Raw genomic sequence first — 10,359 nt, 5'->3', positions numbered from 1 at the left:
TGATATATGGCCCACAATCGCGATGACAACAAAAGAGTGATTTACGTAAGTAACATTTGCACCATTGAAGCGCTTATCATGCTTTGATTAATGTTTCCACGATAGTAATGATATCGCTTTTGCGTATACTGAGGTACCAATACGAATAAGTACGTGCATATTGCATTGATGAGCTCTATACTTCATTCTTATGTACCTTTCTTCTATGTGAAATTGTGTCCTATAGGAATTAGATAGGTCATTAATTTTGAATTGCTCTTTATTTATTTACCTACTTCGTTCGTGCTCTACCTGCAGAAAGTTACCCATATTGACTGGTTCAGTAGATATAAGTACCTTTTACACGTGCAGGTTGCAATGGTAGGTAGAGCGAAAAGTGACACAGTAGGTGGTTGTGCATAATTAAAAGCTGTACTGATAAAGGAGGGAGGAGACGGAGGAGTATTTACTTAACCTACCTTATAGTACGCGAGGTCGAGAATCGAGATGCCAATCGCACAACCGTACAGCCCCCGCGCTAACCCGGTGCGAGATACCGCGGGTGACGTGAGGCTGTGCGGGGTGTCCCGCCCGCATCATACCCCCGATTGCCATCTCTACATGTCGCGTACTATATGTATTATGTACCTATGTCCAGGCAATGAAGTAAAGATGAAATCTATCCAAATCTTGAGTCGGGGATCAAATATTATAGGTACTTAAAATATAGCGCGCTTGTGCTCGCTGCTGGTGGATTGCGTCGAGATAAAAAGTTGCCTATGCACATACAAAGAGAAGCATCCGTGGTGATTCATCAACGTCAAACAGCTGCACTACAACCAAAAACGACGAAGAAACAGTATTTTTCTTTTATGATCTACGCTCTACAGAATACGTTTTTGGTACACATACACAGGAGCTTTGGTGACATATTGTACGTATTGGCCGTTACTATAATGGTTTAGTTGCAAAATCCGCTTAAAATCAAATTATCAAGTAACGAGATATTAGATAGGTGGATATCTATATAAGTATATAGTAGGAAAAGCTGACTGACTGACTGACTGACTGATCTATCAACGCACAGCTCAAACTACTGGACGTATCGGGCTGAAATTTATCATGCAGACAGTTATTATGACGTAGACTTCAAGAAAGGATTTTTGAAAATGTCTAGTCCACGCGGACGAAATCGCGGGCATAAGCTAGTAGGTACATAAGTAGATACAGGAAAAAATTGCGTCTTACATATTATGCATAAATCTTTTAGTCGAGGAGCCTATAGCAACTAGGTATAATCGTGAAATATGCGCGCTGGGTAGTCACACCGCCACCGCCGCTGCGCGCGCCTTCATAGACGTGCATTGCTTTATTAATTTGATCATAATATTATTATTGTTCGTAATGCCGATGTGAGACTTGCCAACTCCAATATTATTGCTTCTGAAGGCCGACTATGTTCACGCTTAGACTTGGTAATGCTCAATCAATATAGCCAGGAATGAGGATACAGAGATTACGTTCTTGGCATATTAAAAGCGATAATTTTGAGGTTTACGACTCATGTGGTGGTACAACGGAGAGTGTTATATGCGCAGGCGCATCGGTCTCCGGTCGCGGACGATTGAATGATTCAGACTGTGACGTCATCGAAAAGGCGCGTCCGCCTCTCCTTACACAGTATCCCAACACCTCATTAACAATGTGCATATGTATTGTTCACTTATTTAATAGATGTTAAGCATGTCCGTTGTAATCACGTTATACCTATAACAGAAAATATTTGTTACGTTTTTTTTCGTTCACCAAAACAATAGACAACTCACGTCAGAAATCAATTCTAATGAAAGTATTTAGTCATGTTTTATGAGTAGCAATGGATGATGAAATGCTAAGTAGTCGGAACTACAGCGAGATTTCCTAAAAGCCTTGAATTGAAATCATAGGAATGATAACAGCGTTAATGAGAATCGACCTCTCTACATCCGACCTAGATATTAATTACATGGTTTTCCTTAAGGTTTTGAATATCTAAGATTTTTATAACTTGGAAATGCTAAGTATTGAAATTGAGAGCGTGGTGTATGAAAACTACATAGGTAATACACTATTAATATAGCAGCATTGCAGCTTAAAAAGCTGCATTGCTTTAGAAGATGATCAAATCTGTGATAAAAATCGTCGTCAGCCATAAATTAATAAATAAATAAATAAAAATATTATGTTTTATTCAATTAAACTTTTACTTTGAATAGTTTGGGCTGCGCATGTGAGATGTATCAAATCATGAGATCAAAATCGATTGTTCTAAAGGCGTCAATCTTAGCAAAATCTAAAAACAGTGAGTAGGTACCTACTATAATCATTTGCTGCATGCCATGTTGTTTGAAAAAATTGCTGTAAGTACTTACTAGTTACTACAGCAATTTGAGAAAACGTGTAAGCCAAATGCATCTGTCGAATAAACGAGTTCTTCTTGAAGGCGTTTAAAATAATTAATACTATTTTCGCTCTATAATTCTCGTTCACTCCCTGCAATTCTGACGAGACAGGATTTACAGGTTAGTTGTAACCTGTCTGCTGTTTCTGTTAAGAAAGTTGAAACTAATGCGTAGGTTTGTATTAAACCTACATATTACAAACACGAATAAATTTCCATTATGGCAGGATTCTGATGCCAGAATCAGGAGAAAAAGATTTTTGGTATAGCTATTACGGCTGTATTTCGAGAATGGCAAATACTTCTTCCTCTTATTAGCTTGGTGTCTTTTTGTTGGAATAGTTTTGGTCGTTTATTTGATTTTTTGGCTTTTATTAAGGTTTCATCAGACGGGGTTGTTGGTTTATTTACGTTGAGTTATTTAAGTAGGTAAGGTATGACTGAAATAGATTGCACTCCCGTTATCATTTTACATTGCAAGTTTGATTTAAATTACTTAGTCTTTCTTAGTCTTAGTTCTTAGTAGTTCTTTAGTCTTTAATAAAAACTGCCATACCCCTTCCAGGTTAGCCCGCTATCATCTTAGACTGCATCATCACTTACCATCAGGTGAGATTGCAGTCAAGGGCTAACTTGTATCTGAATAAAAAAATAAATAAAAAAAAAACAGGATTATATAAATAAAATTACACATTTTGTATTGATATATTTCTCCGTAAATGTGATTGAGTCACTTGCATTTTACGAATTCAATTAACCTCATGTAGTACCATCATGTACACCATCCGTGTAGATAGGGTTAACGCCTTGTTTGGATAATGATCGATATTAATTTAATATTTTCAGTCGACTGGTAATCGGTCTGGTTATTTGTCTGGCTGCACGTGGTTGTTGGCTTGCACGCGTCATTGGGCGACTTGCCAAGTCAACGGGAGACGAGAACGCCACTACATATCCTCGAGCGACTGATTTGTTTTCGTTCAATGTCGACAACTTCGTCCCTTTCATATTAAGGGGGATAGACTAGGAGCGGTGATGTTTATGTCCCCGTGGTCGTGTGTAGGTAATCCCTCGGGTGGATGGCGTCGCATCGACTGACCGGGAATGGGTCGCTCGTCCCCCGCATCGAGCTCACCCCCCGTGGCGCACAAAAGAGAGTAAGAGTTTTTACTTCAATCTTTATTTTACTTGCTGTATTACAGCAAAACCTCTTACAGCAAAATCTCTTGCATATTATGTTACCTTAAATTTATATAATTCAGTGATTCTATGGAATACTTAGTCCTTCTATGAAATACCGGGCTTGTTTTGGCAAAGTATAAAATATGCAATCTATCATACATCATCATACATTCATCATCATCATCATCATCATTTCATACATTTCCTAGGCGTTGTATACAATTCCTAGGCACTCTATACAATTCTAAAATGCTCCTAGGAAATGCATAAAATATAATAGTAGGTATACCGTAGAATTAGTGAATAAATAAAAATAAAACGCAGCTAAACTGAGAATAATGAAGGTGATTAAGATGGTCATAATGATAATACAGTCACCATAGCCATGATCATTATGGTTATCATCGTGATTTTCAGTTTATCTGTGTTTTATTTTTCACGACGATGACGACAGATAAAATAATTATGATTATTATGGTGATGATAACAAGCATAAGTCACTGGCTCGCTTCGCTCGCCATCTCCCCCATTGCTCCACTCGACCTCATAGACTAGCTTCATTCAGGACCTCCTTCGCGAGCTTCTGTCTTCGCGCTTTACAAATACACTCTAGGGGTAAGACCGACAGAAGTACATACGTGGAGTCGGGATGCTCAGATTTCGTTCTGGGCCACATTTGATCCTTATGCATTACTAGGTGACAGACAGACAAACATAATCGCACTTGCATACGAATATTTATACCTGGAGATATTTTTCATCGACATACATTTCCTATTGCTGTTTGGGAATTGCATAGAACGCCTAGGTAAAGTATAAAATAAAAAATATTTTATAGATTGCCTGAATGTTTTAGGTATTTTATGGAATGTTTAGGTATTCTATAGAGCACTAGAGTATACAGATTGCCGGTAACATATAATAATTAGGAGGTAGGTACTCGTCTACGAAATATATTTAGTTAAGTAATGTAACTCTTACCGATAGCTCGATGCTCAATATAGGGAGGCAAAAATAGCTTTCCATTTTCGTTAATGGTTTCATGGGAAGTGTGCAACTATATTTTACCATCAACTATAGGAACAATTTCATACGAATAACGAATTCCCTATTAGGTTCAACCTACATGTTTTTCTCCAAAGTAAAAGACGTCTTCGTCTTCTATGTTGCAATATATTCCTGAAAAGATTCGTTAAAATATTTGATCACACATTTTTCTTACTTTCCTAGAGCATATAACCTAGTATAGGTACACACCTTTCTTAATTTAGCTTACCGATAGATTATATTATAATCTACTGTCACTAAAGAAAATAATAAGTAAGTCAATAAATATTTCTTTGTGTACATATTATATGTACTTGCTAACAATATTCATTTAAACTTTTAATAATTGAAGATGCATGCGAATTTTCTGCCCAGCTCTTGATAAGAATATAAATTAGGCTTCTACAGAACTAATAATATTTTAAGGTAGAATATTGTGATTCTATCAGAGATTAAAGCCATGCTTTTTTTGGAAAACGATCAATGGAAACAGAGGATGCACTGCAGTGATTACTTCAGAATAGTTTTTAGATCCGTAATTCGAGGCTTGTTATGTAATTTTATACTGTACCTACTGTTATTAAATTAGCAATTGATTATAAATACGGTAAACCTCAACTATCAAAACACATGAAGTGACGCGGAAAACCAACATTTTCCAGGAATAGAACGCCAGGTACATAATATGTTACTAGGCAATAGAGTACATACAGTAAGTATACAACTATAAAGTATAAACTAATAACATTAGCGTTCTGGCAACAAAGAAACAGGAGCTGTATCACAATTTGCAGGTGATGTCAGATATTATGACTGAATACCCAAATTGATTTAAATGCAAGCTCGTTTCATATTACGTGTTGAAAGGGAGATGTAAGAACCTATGTCATGTATGGCGGATTTGTGTTGTAATATGTCGTTGGTCGTACGTTAATTTGTGCCACCCACGTTCATAAACATTTGTGCTAGAAATGCGACGGATATTAGCGTCATAGGGAGTCGTCCCGTGTACTTTGTTTAACTCAGGGAGTCCTTGACTAAAATAGTCCACCCTTTTGAACATTTTTAATAGAATAACGGAACAATCTGGTTACTTTATTTGATGGAATTATTATAATTTAGTTGTCACTTCAGGGATCCTTGCATTTAGGAATTAATTTTTAAAATATACAAATTTTGTTCTCCGTACATTAAATATGTACCTACTTATTTTAACTAACACAGATAAATTAAATTCAGTTCTGATGTTTAGTTTTCTCATTGCTATGAAGAATTTTAGCCGCAGGCTCTCAGACTATGATGTCAGTCTGTGTGACCTCGGATTATTGTCACATTAGCGGTCCGATTAGCGCTGACCGTGCTAGAGCTGGACTCTGGCTTCATTCTACATAATAGCGCAGGGACCTTGGCCTTGTAGCAGTTTGTACTTGGTCATAACATAGCACCGTGCATCATTACATGTGCAGATCTTTAAATCTGAGACTAGCACGAAAATCGCGTTTATCACATTACGATTTTTATGCCATAGTACCTATTATTCTAAGAATATTTCTACTATCATAGTATGAATAATGGAAAGGAGTCGCAACCCTTTGCAATTAGGAATACATCAGATAACAGTGGTATTCTTGCTCCAAAGTGCATTTTAGTCAATATTTTGGAAGACCCTCTATTTAATAATCACTGAGACATAATTTATTTTTATTGATGTAGTCAAATACCCAATGCCGCGCGGAAAAAGTAGCAAGACACCTATAATATTGTATACTAGCTGACCCGGCGAACTTCGTTCCGCCTAACAGTCGATTCACATTTTTTTTTTTTTTTTTTAAATATCAATTCACTATCAGAAATTGTAAAATCCCCACGATTTAGGACTTCAGTACTTTGCAGCATCAGGATTGAGGAGTTAGGATCCGAAGTTCAATGATGTAGCCTATGCTTGGTACCTAAAATAATTTTGCATCATCCGCAGTTCCTGAAACATTATAGTTTAGGAGTGCTGTACCCTACATCATCAGGGTTGAGGAGTTGAGACTTGAAGTCTGAGAATAAAGTCGTTGCTTGGTACCTACAATATGAATTCACTATGAACACTTTCTGAATCTTGATAACTCAGGCGGGCAGTAACCCTGCAGCATCAGGATTAAGGAGTTGAATCCAGAATTTTTTATGTGACCACCAAGAAAACTTTTTTGTTGATTTAAAAAAAAAAATTGCAAATCGGTCCAGAAACCTCGAAAAAATCGATGTAGAAAAAAGAACCACCTCCTTTTTGACAGTCGGTTAAAAACCGATGACCTTGAAATATTTACGGAACAATTTTTAAAATATCCCCTTTCTAACAAAAAAAGAATGAATGAAATCGGACTAAGCGTTAATGAATTACAACTCCGTATACATTTTAACTTTCATCCCCTCTCCTACGGGAACCATGCTGAATTTCAGGTTAAAAAGTATCCTATATTCTTCCTCATAGTATAACCTCAAATCGTACCAAGTTTCATTGGAATCCATTCAGTAGTTTCAGCGTGATGCGCGGCCGTGATACAGACAGACAGACAGACAGACAGACAGACAGATAGACAGACAGACAGACAAAAATGAAAAAAATTACAGTTTTGGGTTCAGTATCGATTATAGAGTGCCCTCGAAAAAAAATTTTCAAAATATCTTCAATGTACAGAATTTGACCTGTTACAGTTTTATTATAAGTATTGATATAAGTATTGATTGATGATGATATATATATAAAAAGTATCCTATATTCTTCCTCATAGTATAACCTCAAATCGTACCAAGTTTCATTGGAATCCATTCAGTAGTTTCAGTGTGATGCGCGGCCGTGATACAGACAGACAGACAGACAGACAGATAGACAGACAGACAAAAATGAAAAAAATTACAGTTTTGGGTTCAGTATCGATTATAGAGTGCCCTCGAAAAAAAAATTTCAAAATATCTTCAATGTACAGAATTTGACCTGTTACAGTTTTATTATAAGTATATAGTATATAGTATATATAATATATATATATTGATTGATATGAGGTTTAGTACATGCCACTTGCAGAGTTTCACGGTAGCGGTGTTGAATGTCTATACTCTATAGTATGAGTAGGTATAGGTAGCTTGCCAAGGTTTCCTCGTAATGCTATTATGTTGTGAACTAGCCACTGAATGAGATACTATCGTTTCATGGAACAATACGCGCTGATTTTATTAGATAAGTAGGTACCTACTACCTAGTCATTCATATACGAACAACAAGTATTACAGTACGCGATAGAAACTAATGTACATCGACCTTTAGAAGGAGATAGCAGATTTGTAGAGCATCGTCTCTATCGTTGAGACCGACAAAACGTCATAAAAATACCTATGAGTGACAGAGACAACGCTCTACAAATCAGAAATGACATTCGAAAGGCCGATGTACATTACTTTCTGCCGCGTAGTCTGTACAAAAGTATGTAAGTACATTGCACATATCTACAAGAAGTTTTACAAATTCGTGCCAAAGATGGGTTCCCAACGAGTCACTCAATCGTGTCACAGTGTTACTCGTTGGGAGCTCACCGAAATTTTTCTCCCATCAAGTCACACTGACATGACCCTTGTTATTCTACTACTAACCTTAGCTATGCGACTAACCGCCATACTCAGAGTCGCTAATCGTTACTTAAGATTGAGTTAAAACGAGACAGATTTATGAGAGAGATATAGCTGTCTCATTTTAACTAAGCTTAAGTATAACTACTAAGCGACTATGAGTACGGCTGTTAGTCATGTTCATCCATCACTCTAAACTCAAACACTATCACTAGGGCATAAAATGTTTTGTAGCGGCTTGCCAATTTTCACTTTTACTAACAGTCTAGACCACTGCCTATTGACAGACGGCTTTTCCTACTTCTTTTGCAATTCAACTTTGACAGCACGTGAAAAGTTTCATGGAAATCTGTTTACTTACTTCAAAAGTACAAATTTTAGCTTCTATAGGTAATCTCTTGCATATTGTCTACCACATTACTATCCAAGCAAATAACTACACTAAATACTATGTAATTCAAAACAAAGTTTTCTCTCTCTCAATTTTTGTCAGCTAACTGGACCAATTCCCCAAATGAAAAATATTTTCAATCTTTTTCGTGCACTAAAAAGTTTCATTTTTATTCGCGTTTCATACTTACAAACAGTTTTTTCCGTGTTATCGTTTTAATTAATACGCAAGAGCCGTCAAAGCCCATACTAAAATTGTGAGTGCATCCGCATGACATAGCATACGTTGCGGAAATGCATAATATGGTGGTATCAAATATCCAAGTGTACAGTGCACCATTCGGAAAATAACATAATGCTAGCGACATGGCTTGTTTTAAAGGCTACATGATACATTTGATTCACTGTCGGTTTTACCGGTTGTACTTGTACTTTCAAGGGAAATTACGCACGCAACTAGGTAAAGGAATGACGTTATTTAAAAAAAGTGGTAATTAGTTATACCTAAGTTACGTTAATGGACTCTATTGCCATGAAATCATGAAATTCTACCTTATTCCTTGGTGTTAAGTAGGTACCTACTACCTACAGCTTTGCCGGTGGTAAACGGCTACCTACTATTAATTAATGTCTCCTATTCTATTTTATAGTTTAAAATCAGCAGAGAAAATTGAAAAACGATCACTAATTCCTTGTTGTAAATTATGCAACGCTGCATCCTTTATGTAATATAACAAAAAAAATGTTCTACGCCAGCTAATTAATTATTTTAGTTACTACCTAATTCCCAGAATTTCCTTCGCATGGATATAGGTTTTTTAATCCCGTGGGAACTCTTTGATTTTCCGGGATTAAAATTTAATCCAGGCTATATATAACCTATCACGATTCTTAGTTTCAGCCAAATCCGTCCAGTAGTTTTTGCGTAAAGAGCAACAAACATACACACACATACCTACACGCAAACTTTCGCCTTTATGCTATTAGTGTGATATTCTGCTGTCAGCTGTGCCTGCAGTAGGTAGGTACATAGAGGATTTGTGAAAAAAATTTAAAACTTTTCTCATTAAAATAAAATGTTAATAAACGTTTAAGCAGATTGTAGCAATTCATTAAGTAACAATTAAGCTCACAAACTTTCTCCTGCACCTTCAGAGTTCCGAGGTGTACATTATGCAATGTACTCGCCTGTCTGCGTCCGCTAAAATAATTGGACCTTGGGGTGCTTGACATTGAAGATAACTACAACTGTCTAGAAAGATTATAAAACTGTTTAACACGTTGTTTTTATGTTAGTAAATTTTAAATTTTTGAGCGATATTCTTAAAAAGAATATCTACTAGATTTGTCGAACATGAAACCAACTGACTTCTCAAATGAGTACCTACTTTGATAATAATGAGGGAACAGTTGAACCGACAAACATACGTACATAGCTAAACTTTCCCATCGTAGAAAAGTCTTTACCTACTAATTATATTTTGAGAACTTAACTAGATAGAAACGAGAGTTAATGCCTTCATCGCTTCAATCTTTTATGGGTCTAGGTCTCTTCTACGATTTTCCTCTATTTAGTTCTTGAGTTCTTTGCAATTCTACGATGTTAATTTTCCTTTTATCCGTAAATCTATCAAGTTTGTTTGGGTCTTCCTTGAAGCCTTTTTTGTTGTGGACTATCTAGTGGTGTTCATTTATCATCATTCTAATCG

This window comes from Maniola hyperantus, chromosome 2 (assembly GCF_902806685.2).
Source record: "Maniola hyperantus chromosome 2, iAphHyp1.2, whole genome shotgun sequence".
NCBI classification, from domain to species: Eukaryota; Metazoa; Arthropoda; class Insecta; order Lepidoptera; family Nymphalidae; genus Maniola; species Maniola hyperantus.
Note: the sequence above shows the minus strand (reverse complement) of the source record.